Source organism: Strigops habroptila, chromosome 10 (genome assembly GCF_004027225.2).
Source record: "Strigops habroptila isolate Jane chromosome 10, bStrHab1.2.pri, whole genome shotgun sequence".
Lineage (NCBI taxonomy): Eukaryota > Metazoa > Chordata > Aves > Psittaciformes > Psittacidae > Strigops > Strigops habroptila.
Window position 1 is genome coordinate 39,349,340 of NC_046359.1, and position 18,870 is coordinate 39,368,209.

The window sequence follows — 18,870 nt, forward strand, 5'->3', positions numbered from 1 at the left end:
GAAAAGCATTCCCTCATTGCAGAGGAGCACTAACAACTGGCTTTTGTGGTTACTAAAGCTTTCTTGTATCCACATATATATATATGTGAACTTCCTGACTCTTCCATGGATGACCATTTTTCACCTTGATTTTGAATCACTTTCAAATTCCAGCTTTGCTGCTGTGAATGGCAGGTAGCTCTGCCCCATGCAGTGGTCTCAGGGCTCTTTCTGGCGGTGTGGTGGAAACAGGGGGCATGTGTCAAAGGGAAGGTCCATATACCCTCTTCTGGGGCAGCAGAGCCCTGGGTCAGTTCATGTGTGTCATGTGCCTGCACCCGGATGAGGACAAACTGTTTCTGGTGTTGGATGTCATTTGGCTCTGCTGCAGAAGTGGCACAGCAGCACAGACAAGGAGGGTTCCATAGAGTGCTGCTGTTGTGTTCATGGGGCTGTAAATCAGCATGCTGTAAATCTTAGGAGATGAATTCAGTGTTAACAAATACTTGATTTTAAAGGTCAGGAATGCAGCGATTTGCCAATCCAAATGGACGCTAACTCTAAAAAGACAGGAATTTGTTTTCTGCTAGATTAGTGCTCTGATCTGGACTCATTCCATGGCCTTGTGGCTATAGAACAAAAGCACAAGCGAGGGCAGAAGTTTGTAAGTACCGCGAGGCTTGGACCTCCGCTTTCAGCATCAGTGCAAGTTTATATGGACTTGAACTGCCTGTGAAACCACAGCCTATGTTCTGTTCTGTGAGTTCTTTTCTGTATACACGGTTGGAATCCAGGGATGTATGAAATGATGTCCAGGGGACAGGGGGAGGCAAAGCCTCATGCAGCAAGCTGTTGAGCTTTCGAAAGCTGAACCTGAACATTTTGCTTCAGTTTGGCTGTGTTGTGTTTGGGGAAGTGTGGTTGGGGAGATGATGTTGAAGAAAGGGAAGCCTGGCAGCCTGGAAAAGCCATCTCTACTGGAAGTGGTGCAGAGCTCTGGGCTAGTGTCAACATGAACACCAAGTCATGACCTCTCCTGTCTACTCAAAATATTTCTCATGGTAACCTGCATTTTAAAGTGCAATTCAAGAGGAAATTTAGAATTCATAGCAGAAAAGTTAATGCTAAACTGTTTGCTGCAAAAGCGTCACAAAGCAAGAAACAAGCATCTCGGTTTTGGGGTCTATCTCCATCTGCAAATACAAGGCAAGCCAAAATGTATGGCTCTCATTTAATGGCTGTGACGTTTACAACAGATTGCTTTTGATGACTGTGGTCAAAGCACGGGGCCAGTGAACATTTCCAGTATTACAACTCTTCAACTTTCACAAATGAACAATCATAAGAAGTCGAAGGAGCGACGCACCTCAAGTCTCCAGCTCCACCGAAGAAGATGACAGCAGCTCATGAAAAGTTTCTGTCCATTTTCTCATCCAGCAGTAGATATGGGCACACAATCAGGGATGACTGTGGATTGGGCTAGTATGACTGAAAGAAATATGTCCCAGCAGTTTGGCACATGGGGAGTTAGCAGGACTTGGTGGAAATAATCCTTATTCTTAATTTCAGAAATGCAACCTGACTGGTGTGTACAATCTACTGGGGCAAGACTAATGGCGAGAGATTTAGAAAAGGATTTTTTCAAACCATTGGTAAATACCAGCCCAAAGAGGTAACATCAGTACCATAGACAATGGTGTATATAATGTATATACAATGGTATGTTTTGTGTCCCGAACACCAGTGTTTAGGTGTGTGTCATCCCATCCTCAAGAAGCCATAGTCGGAGGACCTCCAGCCCTTGCTGAAGAGTGGTGGTAGGCAGCAGAATGGGTTTGTGCTCCCAGCTTCCTTTGACCAGCTGAAATTGGGAAGGGTTTGACTCAGAGTATGGCTAGGATTTAATCTGGGACAGTAAAGCCAAAAGGGGCAAGATCCTGCTCCGTCCCTTGCAGGAGATGTGTGAACGTTCTCTGGCATATCAGAGACATACTTGTTCCTGGTTTCAGTTGTTTTATTCAGAAATACTCTTTAGCCTTGCAGAGACTGCTCCTGCTGTGATTGACATGGGCATCATAATCCAATACTTACTATTTCATTATCAATTGCCTCAGGTGGCAGGGCTCTGGGAGCTCAGCTGGCCAGAGTTCTTACCATGATGTGTGGCAGGAGTCCCCAGTAAGCCTTTTAAAGTCTGGGAGAGCTGGTAACCTGCCAAGTGCAGGTGGTTGTCCTGCTTAGACCTCTGCCCTCAATTGAGGGACTAGTGGTTCCAGGTGTGATGCTCCCCTTGTGTCAAGCTGTTTCCTGGGCTGCAATGTGGTACCTAAGCAGGCACATGCATATTGAGAAAACAAGCAAAAACATCAGTGAGGTAAAGCTCTTGGTCCTCTGCTAATGCAGGAGAGTTGAAGGGGGAATGACTTGCCTGGGTGTCTTTGCTTTTTTGTTAAGTAGCACTTTATAACGTGGAGTCTTTTCGCCTTACAACTCTAAGAACTGATTGGAAAGAGCAGTTGTGGAATTCAGAGAGATTGAGCAGAGAGTGTTATCCAGATGGAAAAGCAAATGGTAAATGTCTTGGAAAAGTTTCATTGAAATTACAGAAAATGTACTTACTGTAACTCCAGGACTAGTAGTAGAAAAGGAAAAAGAAAGAGGGTAAAAATCAGCCAGTTAGGATTACTGTAACATAGAAACAGGCAGAACTTAATATTTGATGATTGTGCCAGCATTACATAAACAAAGGACAGCATCTTGTAAGTTAGACACCACAGCATGTAAGTAGCCTTGTTGCCTTGGCTGCAGGGAGAAAAGTAAATTGTAAATACTGTTGTATGCAACTTCCCCTTGTACTGCATCTAACATATAAGAAATAATTCATGAAAACATTCCATATCCCATGACCTCTTAGTATAGTTAGCTTGTGTGATGCAAATGGTCCATCATCTTATGAACTGGACAATTCCCAGAGATTAAAATGTTCCAACAGAACCTAATCTTGTTGAATTTGTTTGTTCTCAGTTCTCTCAATGAGCCCAATTAAGCTCAGGTGGAAATGCTTGTGCTTCAGAGTGACTTTTTTGGCCTCTTCAGGAACCTGCTCAGCAAGGTTTCATGGGATAAAGCTCTAGAGGGCAGGGGGGCCCAAGACTGCTGGTTGATATTCAAGGATCACCTGCTACAAGCTCAGGAGTGTTGCGTCCTGACAAGAAGGCAATGGGGCAGGAGGGCCAGGAGACCATGGATGGATAAGGAGCTGCTGAGGAAACTTAGCAGGGAAAAAGAAGCTTATAAAAGGTGAAAGTGAGGACAGGTGGCCTGGGAAGAATGCAGGGATATTGTCTGGGAAGGTAGGACCAGGTCAGGAAAGCTGAGGCCCAGTTAGAATTAAACCTGGCAAGGGATGTGAAAGATAACAGGAAAGGCTTCTATAGGTACATAGGAAATAAAAGACAGACCACAGACAATGTGGGCCCTCTCTGAAAGCTATTGAGAGAACTGGTTGCCCTGGATTTGGAGAAGGCTGAGGTTCTTAATGACTCCTTTGCCTGAGTCTTCACTGGCAAATGCTCTGACCATGCTGCCCAAGTTTTGGAAGGCAGATGCAGGGACTGTGAGAATGAAGACCTTAAGCCCGCTGTAGGAGAGGATCAGGTTTGAGACCATCTTAAGAACCGGAAGGTGCACAAGTCCATGGGACCTGATGAAGTCCATCTGTGGGTCCTGAGGGAGCCACTGTCCATCATATTTGAAAACTCATAGCAGTCAGGTGAAGTTCCTGGTGACTAGAAAAAGGGAAATCTAACCCCCATTTTCAAGAAAGGGAAAATGGAAGACCCAGGGAACTACAGACCAGTCAGTCTCACCTCTGTGCCTGGCAAGATCATGGAGCAGATTCTCTTGGAAACCATGCTAAGGCACATGAGAAATACGTAAGTACATGATTTTTAGTAGTTCTTTTTGAAGGAATTTTATGAATTCTGGGGAATAGAAGTTTTAATTTTGATTTTTATTTTTTTAACAATTCTTTGTAGCAATTGGGATGAGAGGGGTGTTCAGGGGAGTGCTGGTGCCTGTGATGATGGAGCTTTCTTATCCTCACCACCAGTGTTTCATAATGTTGCCTGCACATCTGTCTTCTTGAATTTATATTTGAATTATGGTGTGGGAGACAAAGAGTGACCAAAGTTGGGCTACAGTGGTAGATTTGAGTGTACAGGAAGGTCTTCTCCTTCAGCCTGAAGCCTGCTTGTGAAGGGCTCTCTGCATTCACTCAGCACGAGAGGTATGCAGCTGGTATTTGGAGAGGGCTAAGAAAAGTGAAGAAGATAAATCCTAATTTATTAGGTAAATATCATGACACCTGATAAATATAATTGTTTCAGTGAAATGAGAGGGGAAACAGCTTTCAAAGAGCAAGCTCTTGAATGGGGAAAGCTAGGAGTTGTGTTAAAGTCACTGGGAGCACTGGCAGGGGCTTGGACCCAGCCCTGAGAGAGCCCAAACCTTTATAGTTGAGTGTTTTGTGCCCCCCTGCCCCTAGATTGAGTGAAATGAATTTCTATTTGCCATGTACCTGAATGGGAAGGTCGGAGTGGGCTGTTCTGGTTTGGGAACTGGAAGACTCTGGAAATTCTGGAGAAAGAATTTGATCCTTGTGAGTAGTTGTTGGTTTGGTTTATTGTTTGGTTTTTTTTTCCCCAACTAGATTGGAGCGAATGGGAAAGACTGGGGAAAGCATACATTTCTGTCTAAGGGCAACCTCTGATTCTGTATGTCCCATCTCTCCCTGCCTGCCTAAGGCTGTGAATGCAGCCTGTGCTGTCTGTCCTTGTTCACACTACTTGCTGTCTGCAAGTGTTTGGTCTTGCTAGGTCCTATTCTGTTGGTAGGGGTAACTTCTGCATGTATGTTGGAGCTCCTGTTTCTCTCTAATGTCATTGGGCTATTTAGTGAATCCCACTTTCCGAGTATGAGGTGGAGGGGAAAAGTAATTTGGAATGAAAAGAAATTCCCTTGAGCAGGCAAAGTCCTTTGCTGAGTTTTCCTCATCACCTGTTTCTAGTAGCATCCCTCTTCTACATGTGTCATCCCTGAACTCTACCTATGTTCAGAGATTGTCAATCCTGGAAAAACACCAGTTCTGCCTAGCTGTTGTCCCGTTCCTGGCTGTCCTGGTGGTTGCTTGGGAAGCTGTAACTTCTTCTGGTGGGCCTGGGAAGAAATCCTCTCTTCTGAGGCAGCACCAAAGAAGAAAGCAATATGGAGAAATGTGCATCATCCCTTCTCTTGCACTCAATTCATATCTCAATAGGTAGTACAGCCTCTAGGTGCTGCTTCTCATGGCTGAGAATACTCTGTTCCTACATATTATTGTTGTCTAGCTAACTCTGATTCAGGCCTGGTTATGGGAATCATAGAATCATAGGATGGTTGGAGTTGGAAAGGACCTTATTTGTGTCTTCACTGAAGTTGCTGAACATCCAGTTGGTTACTTCTAATCCACCACTGAATACACTGAACTATGACCTTCATATTTCCAAATACATGGTCTCCGCAGGGCCTTGTAAATCCTTCTGCATTACAACAAAGCTGCCTTAACAATTTTAAGCTGGCTAATGTCTATAGTATAGCCATACATTACATGCCTTGTATCTCCACTGTGTATGTTCTGTTTTGTTAAAAAAGTTCATCTAGTGTCTGAAGGACCAAGTCAGGAGCATTTGTTTTATTTACTTTTTTCCCCTTTATTTGACCGAAGAACTGCAGGAGTGCACTGACACTTATTTGCTGTATGTCTTTGCATGTACTGACTGAACGTTCCCATGCCAGACTTAGATTTGGTTGCTAAAAACCAGTGTGCGGTTGCTGCAGTTTGCAGGGTTATTGGTCTGGCTTTCCATTTCAAATCTATCAACTTCCTCAACGTGTTATTCTTAGCATTAACCTTACATTTTGTCTTGCTGTTATTCCCTCATGGCAAACATGCAGCCCAGCATTAGTCACAGGAACAGCAGATTTCAGTAGTGGGCAAGCTGCGCCCTGTTCCAAGTTGTACAAAGCTGTTTATTGATCTTGTGGTTGTAGAAATGAAAGAGTAGCCTGTGTTACAGCTAGGCTGGTGTGTGGTATGTGCGGCAGAATACATTTACGCATGCATGTGTGCTTTATTTATAGTTTATATATTTAAATACAGGTGTATATTTGTTTAATGTATATTTATAATATATGTGCATTTAATAATGGCAGCATGAGAATCCTGCTGTCCATTTGGCTTCAATCTGGGCAAGTACGTCATGATTTACCTTATCTTATATATGCACCATATCTTTGCCTCTATGGTGCAAGATACCCATAGAGGTAAAATTTCTTGTGTGAGAATAAACACTGAGGCTGCTTAATAATACTTACCCAAGTCAGTCCATTGTGGTAGCCTGTTTCATTACCTGAGCTATCAGCTCTGTTTCCTGAACAGTTTGATATGAAGTCATTGGGGTTTTTTCCTAATAGAGCATTACTTCTGCAGTGTGATGATCTTTTATCACTCTGTGTGTGTAGCCGGTGAGTAGCATGCAACATATATGACAGGTCTATGAATGTGACAGTTGTCACTGCACCTTCTTTAAAGCAGTCATCAATATAGTGAGCGATGTTCAGCACTTCACTGTATTCTGCTTTGCTGGTAGGATTTCCAGCAGATGCTGGGGTACATTTAAGGTGAACTTGTCTCATTTGTGAAGAAGTAGGAAAGAGGTTCTGCAGATCCAAAGCAAACTTTCCACAACTGAAAAGTGTTTGTGTGTATTTGCCTTACATATCTTGGATTTTCATACAGAAGAGAACATAATTGTTTGGGAATTGTTAGTCATCTGATTCTGCTCCATAGCATTTTATCTCTTTGTCCACATGTCATTTAGAGTGGCAGTTTTGCCATTCTTGAGATAATTTATTCCTGAGCTAGTTAAACTTATGTATGTCATGACCCAAAATGATTAATTTCCTGATCTCCTAATTACTTAACCTGGGTGTTGGGATTTGCTTGGCTTTGCACAGCTTTCAAGGAATCTGTTTTCTGTCTTATTCTGGCTCAGGTCAGCACAGTCTGAGGGTTTCAGTCCTGACTTCCTTCTTTCCCTCGTCAGTGCAAGAAGCTGAAAACTACTTCATACAAATGTGAAGACTTCCTTGAGAAGGCTGCTTCACGTATCAGTTTATATCAGGACAGAGTTTTAACAGCAGGGGTTTTTTTCCTGTTAGATACCAGGTAGGCTATATCCTGACTTTTCACTGACCTCTACACCTAGTAGGTGTAGGCTTAGGTGTAGGTGTGTTTGTATTTGGACAAGCTGCGGTGGTTGTCATAGTTAATATTCAATCGTTCCTGTGTCATTATGAAGATGGGACGACATTGTAGTGCCTCTTCTATGGCAGTTCCTAGGTGGATGTGATGGATCCCGTATTCAGTGACAGGGTTACAATATTCACCTATTGGTCTGAAGTGCTATATTGAAAACAAGGTTAGTTTAAGAAGACATTACACTGCTTCCCCTCTTCTCCTCCCCTTCCATCCACCCAAAATGACTCATCCCTGGCACCTAAGGATGGTTATTGTTTCTTATATATGTAACACTTGGTGGTCATAATTGGTGCATGGTTTGTCAATAATTATTGACTTAATTATGGAGGGACTTACAGGTGGTGGTGGTGATGCTGATGCTAATCAGGGGTTATTAGTTAGGGTATGTTTTGGGAGAGTACTCCCTTATTAGGATATACAGATGTCAGCACCAAAAAAAAAAGGCATTCATGCCTGCCTCTTCTTCACAGCTTTGAGAACTTGCTGTGAGAGAGAGCCTGACTTTCTGATTGAGTCACATCTGCAGCTTGCGTGCCAGTGCCTGGTTTGGGCTGGGTGACTTTGGGAGATGCAGGTTACCTGATGGAAAAGTCTTCCTTTTGTTTTTATTTCTAAGATCTGTGTCTCACTGGAAACTCTCACTGCTCCTGGGGCAGCTCTCGTATTCAGGGTGCTTTGGGCTCTTAGAGATGTGAATCGGGCCTTAGCGTAAAGGGTGCAAGGGTGCACTTACCTGCATTAGAATTGCACCAGAAGTTGCCTTTGGCCTGTAGCTATGAGGGACATTGCCTGATGCATTGGCTGTGTTAGAAGTGGGCATCCTTTTTAAAAAGCCTGAGAGTGGGAAAACAGTAGCTCATGTTTTCATTTGCTGCCTCAATATTCCTAATGCCAGTTCTGGTGAGAATCTGCACTTGCTCAGGATTTATACCCTGTGCCTTGTCTAGTGGAGAGGATAGTGCTGGTAAACCCCGGATGCCCTCAGTCTAGGCTGCTAAATATTTCTGGTTTTTGGTTGTCTTGCACAGACTTGCCCTTCCTTGTGTTTATTTCCCTCCGGTGTAGATGGCCCAATGCATACCTGCTTTGCAAAGCGTTTTAAAGCTGTACACAGAAGGAACACTTTAGGCATGGCAAATCACTCTGCCGTATTTGGCATATTCACTTATACAGTTCTCAGAGGCACGCACCTCCAGTAGTGTCTTCCCAACTAAACTTTGTCAACTGCATTTCTAGGTACAAATAGCCAACTGCTGTTACTGGGGGCTGCACCACAGCTCTGATGAGAGAGAGATGTGCAGGGTAGCTCTGGGAGAGAAAGCCTTACCTAGACCTATAGTGGCTGCACTCCAATGGCAAGGCAATAGAAAAATCCCTCTAAACAGATTCTCTCCCTCCCCTCTCCCCCTCTGCCACCACCTTGGCATTAGTAAATTGCTCTACAGATGCACCCACCAAGGCAGAAAGTAAATGCAGTCTGCAAAGCCTTGGTAAGAGTCTTTGAAACCTCTGGGGAATCGAGGGCAGGGATCAAGCAATGTCTCGCACGTTTGGGATGTGAAACCATTTTGTTTGTGTCTGAAATGAAAGTGACTTGTTGAGTTTTGGGCTTTTATTACCACTGTGTTTAGTGACTGTAGATCTTTGCTTCCTAATGGCCTTATGTCCCAGAGACTAAGCCTTCATAATGTTGACAGTCTATTAATCTTAATATTTATCCCCAAAATACATAAAAAGGAATTATGACCTTGGCATAAGAAATGAAAATAAATAGGTAAGGGAAGCTATTATTTGTTTTTTCAACATTTGCATTCTGTGTATGGCTTCACAAAGTGTTTTTTCTAACATGAATTCATCTTTTCTAATGCTCTGCTACCCCACTGATTTGTTCTTAAAATACTCCTTTCTGCACAGCAAGCTTAGTCCTTTGGAGACCACCCAGAACAATTGTACTTAAACTGCAGGCCACGTTTAGTGGTTGGGCCTTTTTAAGGTTTCAAATAATATTTTGTCTTCCTTGCCTTTTTTTAATTAAAGCTTATATTTTATATGTGAGATTTCTTGAGGATTAAGAAAGGGAGTGGCTGTTCTCCTCCTATTTGCTAAACCCACAGGGGGTATTTAGCTTGATCTCATTTGATCTCGCATTTGTCTGACAGAGCTTACTCTCATGTCAAGGAGGTATAGATTGCAGCTATGCAAATAATAGATGTATTTGCTCATGCTAAGAGATTGATTAGTGTGCATCCATCAGTGGCTGGCAGTGCATGTCCTCTGTCTTTCCGGCTAGCTTCTAATCTGTAGGTTGTTCCTGCAGCAAAACTCTTCTCTTCTTTGAATGAATTCTCAAAGAGTCTCTCCAGCTTTGGTTTCAAAGGAGTGTAAATTTAAAGTATGTACTACTGGAGTAAGTTGCCATGCCTGTGTCTCAAGGACGTAGGGGTGAGGTGCAGCAGGCAGTGAAATGGCAGACGGACCAAGCCAAACTTAGAGTAGGAACCCACCACACTGGAGACTCCCTGCTTAGCAGCCACGTGTCCCTGTCACGGCTCTTCCACCTGGACGTGGCCAGAGATACAGAAGCTCTTGGGATGCTTGGGTTAGATCCACTAGGAGAAGTACCACTTTCCCATGTCACTTTGGCCATAGCCATGCAGCGCAGCGATAGGGTGTTCCTCATTCCTAATACCCAAACAAACAAACCAAATGAACCGGCTCAGCCCACAGGGAGTTACGTGATGTGGTGCATTGCTCTGCGCTGGGGGGGACACAGCCCAGAGTGTGTGTGTGTGGGCGAAGGCTGCTTAGACCGACACTGAAAAAGTTGTCCGTCAACTCCTCATGGAGCAATTTTGCCGTCTTTTAGCTGGGGTTACCTGATTTTGCAGAGCTTCCTCATTTCTCACTAGAAAGGAATTTTCAGCTTAGGGGAAATATGTATTTAGTAGGTGTGTGAATATGAGGGGTCCACAGTGTTGGGGATATTTTTCTGTTAGAGTACACCTAGCTGTGTAGTTCTAATTTCACTCTCAATGGAGAGTTCTGGCCTTTTGGAGATGTGATCCTGTGTTATACTTTGAGATCGATTGAATGCTAAAGCCTACTTCACATTTTCTGCCATTTCTTGCTCTCTTGACAATAGTTTAGTTGTTTACTAAACTCAGAAGACAAGCAATAATTCCACTTGCCTCCCACAAAGCTGATCTACAGTAAATATTGCTTTGCAACCACCAATTTGGAACAACAAAAATAATGTTTTCAAAGGAAAAAATTGTACTGCCAAAGCATCCCCTAATGACTTGGGGCTCAAGGCTTGAAAAGGGTTGTCTGCCACAGCAGCCCCTCTCACTTGTAAAGTGGTTGTTAAAAGCAGCTTCACAAGTTATTGTGGAAATCCATACTCTGTAGGATTTCTAAAGACGCTTCTCACCAAATATATGACACACCAGTGAGAAACTGCTAACAGTGGACATGAGAAAATCATCTTAGCAGTTGCCTGTTGGGCCATTTTGGATTTCCACAGAGGCAGATGAGGAAGACACGGCCTGTTTTCAGTGAAGGAGTTCTGGAAGTGCTGAACAAGAGCAGGACCAAGTGGAAAGCGAACTGGGTTGCAGAGAGGGAAGGGGAAGTCCATTCTTGTGTTGCTAGATAAAAGACCATCAAGTATTGAACAGGGGAAGATGTTGGGCTTGTTTTCTGCTGTGTTTTAGTGGTTATGTTGCTGATGTGTGCACAGATCAACTAGAACTGTGGCTGCTGGAGTGTGTTGGGTAGCTCAAGGTGTAACCTAGTCCCTATCTGTCCTGGGGAACATTTAGCTACAAAAAGACTGAATCAAAGGCATCATTGAGTCAGTGGTGATGAGGCAAGCTGTTGGCTAAGGCATCCTGTGCCCTGTCACACAACATGGAGCACAGCACTCTCCAGAGACTGCTTTAGTGGGCCTCTGAGTTTGCCGCTGCCTTTCTAGGCAGCTGCATCTTCTCTGCTGCAGGTTATGAGCTACCACAGAGCTAGTTCAAACACTGAGCCCCCTATTTGGGCCTAATGTTAAGGGGAGACTAGAAGCGGCATGGACATTTCCAGTGTCAGTGTGCCTTGGGCTGCTTTGTTCCTTCTAGGCAGCTTTTTCGAGGTTGCTTTCTGGAATAGCGAGAAACCTTTAAAATCATTTGGTGAAGAAACTTTCTTATCAGAGCTCAGATGTCAGAAAAGCAGGGTGCATCCTGGAAAGCATGCTAAGGCACATGAAAAACAACTAGGTGGTTGGTGACAGCCAACATGGCTTCGCTAAGGGCAAATCCTGCCTGACCAATTTGGCGGCCTTCTATGATGGGGCTACAGAACTGATGGACAGGGGCAGAGCAGTTGATGTCATCTACCTGGACTTGTGCAAAGCATTTGACACTGTCCCGCATGACATCCTTGTCTCTAAACTGGAGAGACATGAATTTGATGGATGGACCACTCGGTGGATAAAGAATTGGCTGGATGTCCGCACACAGAGAGCTGTGGTCAATGGCTCAGTGTCCAATTGGAGACCAGTAACGAGTGGTGTCCCTCGGGGTCAGTGTTGAGACTGACCTTGTTCAACATCTTTGTTGGTGACATGGACAGTGGGATTGATGCACCCTCGGCAAGTTTGCCGACGACACCAACCTGTGTGGTTGGGTTGATACGCTGGAGGGAAGGGATGCCATCCAGAAGGACCTTGACACGCTTGTGAGGTGGGCCGATGCCAACCTCATGAAGTTCAACCAAGCCAAGTGCAAGGTCCTACACCTGGGTCGGGGCAATCCCAGGCACAGCTACAGGTTGGGCAGAGCAGTGATTCAGAGCAGCCTGAGGAGAAGGACTTGGGGGTGTTGGTTGATGAGAAACTGAACATGAGCTGCTTCAGTGTGCGCTTGAGCCCAGAAACCACTCGTGTGCTGGGCTGCATCAAAAGCAGCGTGAGCAGCAGGTGATCCTGCCCCTCTGCTCTGGTGAGACCCCACTTGCAGCACTGTGTGCAGTGCTGGTGTCCTCAGCATAAGAAGGACATGGAGCTGTTGGAGCAAGTCCAGAGAAGGCCACGAGGACGATCAGGGACTGGAGCACCTCCTGTATGGAGACAGGCTGAGAACATTGGGGCTGTTCAGCCTGGAGAAGAGAAGCTGCGTGGAGACCTCAGAGCAGCTTCCAGTGCCTGAAGGGGGCTACAAGGATGCTGGGGAGGGACTCTTCATCAGGGACTGTAGTGATAGCACAAGGGGTGATGGGTTCAAACTGAAACAGGGGAGGTTCAGGTTAGATCTAAGGAAGAAGTGCTTTACTGTGAGGGTGGTGAGGCACTGGAATGGGTTGCCCAAGGAAGTTGTGAATGCTCCATCCCTGGCAGTGTTCAAGGCCAGGTTGGATGGAGTCTTGGGTGACATGGTTTAGTGTGAGGTGTCCCTGCCCATGGCAGGGGGTTGGAACTGGATGATCTTAAGGTCCTTTCCAACCCAAACCATTCTGTGATTTTTATGCAGCTTTAATGTCTGTCACTGTGGGGAAAATGAGAAGAAACTATTATTTTGAAGTCTCTCACTGAGTGATGACTGATAAGAGATGTGCATCACAGGGAAACTAATCCAGGAGTAAACAGGTGCCTCTTCTGCATTCTGCAGCTGGTCATGGAAAAAAATAAGAGAGCACAACAGGTTATTCCAATTTGACATGCAGTGCCTGGGAACAGCCACCGACAAGTCCCAATTTGTGTCCAGCTGCTTAAAAACTACCACCCAGCTTGGTATTATCCTTCTGCCCTCGGGGAGCTTGTCTTGTGAAAAGAGTTATTGATGGCTGATTTCAGCATTCCTCAGGGCTGTGCTCATGGTGAACTATCTGCCCTAAGACCTGATTTCAAAGTAAATGATCTCTCGGTCATAAATAAGAAATAGCTTTATTTAGTATATTCTCTTTGTCTATAATCTCAACTCTTATATAAATCGCTCCTTTTGAAGCTTTCTGTTTGGAGAGAGTGAGTTTGAGCCACAGATTTTAGCAGAGGTGATGCTGTACTGTTTACAAATCCAGTTATGCAATGGAGTGTAATACATGTTTCTGTGCCCTGGGTAGTTTCCCATTTAAATCTGATTAGTAATCTGCATTTTGTGCAGCTTTCCCCATTAAACTCCACTTTCCTTGCACTCCAAGAAGGGATCCTTCCCATTCCGAGGGTTCATTATATGTGTTTGAAGTGGGGCGCAGGCTTTTGGATTGTTGCTGTTGTGGGGACTGTGTGACCCGTGGGCTGGGTCCAGCCAGGCAAAAGTGTTGCCTCAGTGTGCTGCCTGCTTGCTACGGTCCTCGGCCCCCAGGACCCCACTGGGCAGGGCCAAGGCTGGATGCACTGTCCTGGCAGTTGGCTTTTCCTTTCCTGTGGATTTGCTGCCTGAGACTAGATCTCTTGGTATGTGCTGCACAGCCAAAACCTACATACCACACAGGGGTGCAATGCAGCTTCCCAAGTGCAAGCAGTAAGAATTTAATGCCATTTATCTATCTTAGAGTAAGGACAGCCAAACCTAACAGAACTGGTTCACAGCTGCTGCTTCAGAAAGCCCAGGTCTCCTACAGCGGTCTCATGCACGGTATATTTACCAACCCTGTGTAACTGTCCCAAAACACATCAGGGCAGCTCAAATGATGCCAAGTACCTACACTGTGGCATTTTGTGTAGGTCATGTGTGATAACTGTAGCAGCCTGGTAGAAAACAAGCTAAAAGCCCCTGATGATGGTAATGTAAGTGTGTATTGTAAAAAGGAGGTATTAGCACTCTGCTTCTTGGGTAATCTGTCCCAGTTAACCGGGTATTGGCTTCCTTTTTGCTCTTCCTCTCTCTCATTTTCTGATATTTCTGATGTCCTCAACATAAGAAGGACATGGAGCTGTTGGAGCAAGTCCAGAGGAGGCCACGAAGATGATCAGGGGCTGGAGCACCTCCCGTATGGAGACAGGCTGAGAACATTGGGGCTGTTCAGCCTGGAGAAGAGAAGCTGCAGGGAGACCTCAGAGCAGCTTCCAGTGTCTGAAGGGGGCTACAAGGATGCTGGAGAGGGACTCTTCATCGGGGACTGTAGCGATAGGACAAGGGTGATGGGTTCAAATTGAAACAGGGGAAGTTCAGGTTAGATATAAAGAAGAAGTTCTTTACTGTGAGGGTGTTGAGGCACTGGAACAGGTTGCCCAGAGAAGCTGTGGCTGCCCCATCCCTGGCAGTGTTCAAGGCCAGGTTGGATGGAGTCTTGGGTGGCACAGTTTAGTGTGAGGTGTCCCTGCCCATGGCAGGGGGGTTGGAACTGGATGATCTTAAGGTCCTTTCCAACACAAACCATTCTATGATTCTACGAGTAAGTCTAGAAGCAAGGGTTTGTGGACATGTCCTTCTTCCAGAAAGGAGGTATTTCATCTGAGCTATTACTTTATTTTCTCAACAATAGGTATGTCAGGTAGTTCAGTCCTCCCACTGCTCCCAGAAGCAGAAACGTACTATTTCTTTTCCCCCTCTGTGCAGGTTGTTTACATAAGAATCAGTGGATTGTGACTCAATGTATTAATCTCTGTAACCCAGAAAAGAAAACACAGTATTGCCGGCTACATGCTTGGAGTTGCATCACTATTAATCACCTGTAGCTACTACCATCTGGAAAGCAATTCTGTAGTTTTTCATGGCTGCTTTGTGCTAGACAATGTATAAACACAAGTAAGAGACAGTCCTGTTTTGATGAGTTGCAATATAAGCAAACAAGCTACACAAAACATGGAAGAAAGTAAAACTGTGAAATGCCTTAGCATATACAAACCCTTCATGCCTCTCACTTCTGTAAAATGGAGTAATGGTGTTATCTTCTAACTTTGATTTAGATTGTAACCCCACCACAACAGGGATGAGGTTCTAATTGTTGGGTTTTGTTCTTCCGTGCTTCTACTGTGTCAAGCAGAAGATGCCCAGATTGTGATTAAGAGCTGGGGCTACCATGGCAAAAAACCAAAGTGTGTGCTGGGGGGAGTGTATATTTTCAGTTCAAGGATAAATATGAGATACGATGGCACATGATTTATGTGATGCTGATTGCTACCTCTCATTGCCTTATTCGCTCTGCATTTGCAAATGTGTCCCGCTGCCTTGACCTGTGCTTACGCAGAAGTGTCATGGAAGCTACAAGTGCCATTCATACTGCAATAAAATTCAAGGCTTTTGTAATGAAATATCAATTCCTGAGCTTGATTCCTAAATTTTAGGAGAATTAAGAAAGCCGCTTTTTTTTTTTTTTTAAGGTGTGTTAAAATCACTGCTTTATAGAACTGACCCTTTGCCTGGTGCATTCTGTGTTTTGGGGGTTTTTTTGCGAAGACTGAAAACATCTGTGTGTATCAATCTGTTGGAATTTTTCATAAAATAAAGCTACTCTGAATCCCTTCCCCACCCAGCCTGATTCTGAATTGAGATATGTGTATATATATATATAGTGCACTTTAAAGTGTTCAGCTGACTTCTATCCATAACAAAAACTTTGGTAAGCTGCTTTTGCCAATATTTGAAACCTAAGGAACTCATAAATAATAACATCATGTGGCGGCCTGGGCAGGATAGCGTTTAAACAGCCCATAGTCTTGCTAAGTGTGAACTCAGTGTGTCAGCAATCAGTGTGGAAACAATGCATTGATCCTAGAGGTGTGAATACCTGCAGAAGGTGAGGCTGGACCGTAGATGCAGCCTAGAGGACAAGCTGTGGAAGCAACTCTGGCCCTAGAGCACCCTATGCTCCCTGCAGTGTTGGGGGGCATCTTTGTCTGCAGGATGGAGCTACTGGGAGCAAGGAGGAGGCTGTTCCTTTCCTTCACTCAGACCCAGCAGCAACTCCTTTGCTTTAAACCTCGTTTAGCATCTTGTCCCCTTGCTCTATCTCTTTGGCATGCAGGGTCTAGCTGAGAGGGATGAGTAGCTTAACAATGCACTGTTCCCTTGTGCAAAGCTCCGTGTACTTAGTGGGAATTTTGCCAGTGCAAGATCGGATCCCACTAATGGAAAAGACTTATTTGGGGGAAGGACTGTATCAATGCACTATTGTTCCCTATGCTATATTTCAATGCATGTATTTCATGGAAACATAAAAATTAAATTTCTACACCACATGTATCTGTAGCCCCTATGAATAATCGGAGCTATTCATTTACTGCACTGGTGTAAAGAGCCTGTTGTTCAGAATGGGGCAGTGGCTTTCCTATCTCATCTTCAGCAATGGTGATGAGAGAGTAATTGTGGTGGCAGCAGACAAAGGTACTTATTTTTGCAGAGATGACTGGCCAGGCTGGGTGTAAACTGAGCTTTGCTTATTCCCTTCCCACCTGGGTTCCTGCTCTGACTGGAGTTTTAATTTATTTTGTTGGTTTAAATTTGTAATAAAGATGTGGCTTAATTTCACATGCCTGGAGATCATTAAAGGACAGCTGCTCTTTGCCACTTCCCTTCAGCAGATAAATGTGTCTTTGTTATTTTTGTATTTGTTTTCCCTCATTGGTTTTGTATTTATCAGTTTCTCTAATTAAAAAAACCAACAGCTGAATGGATGCTGTTTCTGAAAAGAGAAAGCCCCAGTACAGACAGTCAGTGTCGTTTTGCTGACGGGATGCTTTGCTTTTAAGAAAATCTGGCGTTTGAGCTTTTCCTTGGCTTTTGAGAGGAGCCAAATGCATAATTCACTCGGCCTCTGTGGTGCTACTTTTAAATTCTGCTATGGCTCCATTTGCAAGAGAATAGGGGGAAGGATGTACAGTGCCTACTTCTTTCTTGCACTTTGGACACAAAAGAAGGGGTGTTGGTTTGATTTAACTATAGGCCACTGAGGAGACAGATGAGGAGTGGCAAAATGGAAATGAACTCTCTCCCAGCTACTTTCACTCTTTGCCATCAGTCATGTATAATGGCTTATGACACCGAAAACTGTCTCTCGAACACTGGTATTGTGTAAGCTTTCATCGGCGGACTGAGGGCATACCTGGGGTTTTCGACATGCATCTTTAGGAACAGAGAAATCCCCCATGGGCTTGAGCATGAAATGAACGTGATGGTGGTTTCTGTGGTGGTACCAGAGGCACTGCTTGAGGTGTTAGATGGTGGGACACCTGCAGTGGATGCCTGTGCATGCAATTCTGCAGGAGCAGGTTTGGAAACCTGAGCTGCTGAGTGTGATCTTACCGCAGCTTAGTGTTGAAAGCCTTGTTTTTCTTGCTTGAGACTCATTCCCTTGCAGCTGCAAGGCTCTAGATGGTATGAACTGCTATCCCTGAATGCTATCTGTTGTCTGACTTAAGGTTTGAGTTTCTTTTCCCCAATTCCCAGGCTGACAAAGATTGGAGGATGGTGAAGATGTATGACAGAACCAACAGGATGAGGTAAAAGCACTTCTTCTTGCTCAGGCGTGAGTTAGGATCGAGGCTGTTGGAGGGAGCATCCCCATGATCCAAAGTCTTGGAAAGGTGGTTGTAAAGAAGGAGAAATGGGCAAGAGATCCACAGACTGAAAAGCCTCAGATTCCCAGGAAAGAAAAGTAGAAAAATAAGTAAATTTCTCATGTCCCGTCTTCTAAGAGTGAAGTGGTGCAGAGATCAGTGAGTGAGGAGCGGTGTGAAGTGTGCTAAAATAACACAGGACAGGTGAGAAATCTATAGCGTATCTGCTGTACCTCTGGATCTCTTGGCTCACAACAGTGAGGTTGTGGGTTTGATTTTGGTTGGTTAGTTGGTGTTTCTAAGATAAAAAGAGCTCCATGGCTTTATTTTTCCCTACCCATATTCATCCCGTGACATTACCAGGGATTGTAAGCTTCTGATTTTCTCTCCCATATGTTTTCTAAGTTCTTTGAAAATATTAAATCTGTTATTTTTGCTACTTGTCCAACAGCAAAGAAAATCGACTTCACTTCTCTTAGCATATGTTTAACCATAAATTATGACAAACAATGCAGTATCATGAAAATTAAATCACATTAGATAAGATACCAGAGATAGTTGCCTGCAAAGGTATATACAATACATTGCAGAATTTGTAAGAAGAGTGACAAAGATACACTGGTAGAGACGTAAAAAGCCCCCCAAAACCTCACTTCAATGCATGATATCCGCTGAGGCATTATTGTTACTAATGTCTGTATTTCTGAAAGCCTCTAACTGGAAAAGTAAAACTTGCATGGATTTTAAACACCTGGTAAGGGAGGGACACCTTCTGCCTAGTCCTCCTGTCAGTCTCTCTTCTGCACACAGGATCTGTGCAAGAGATAAGCAGTGCAAAACTGTGCCTCGGCACAAAGGTAAATCTCAGCCTTGACTAATTCACGACCTGCCTGATTGGACCTGGTCTGCTTGAGCTGTGGTTTGCAGTGTGAGGACTGTTTGGTCTGAGTCTGCCCAAGCACAAACACCAGATGGGTGGTGAACCTGGGGTTTGCACTAGTGGAAATGGACAGCCATCAGATGCTGAGAGGTGCAGCTGGTGTGACTT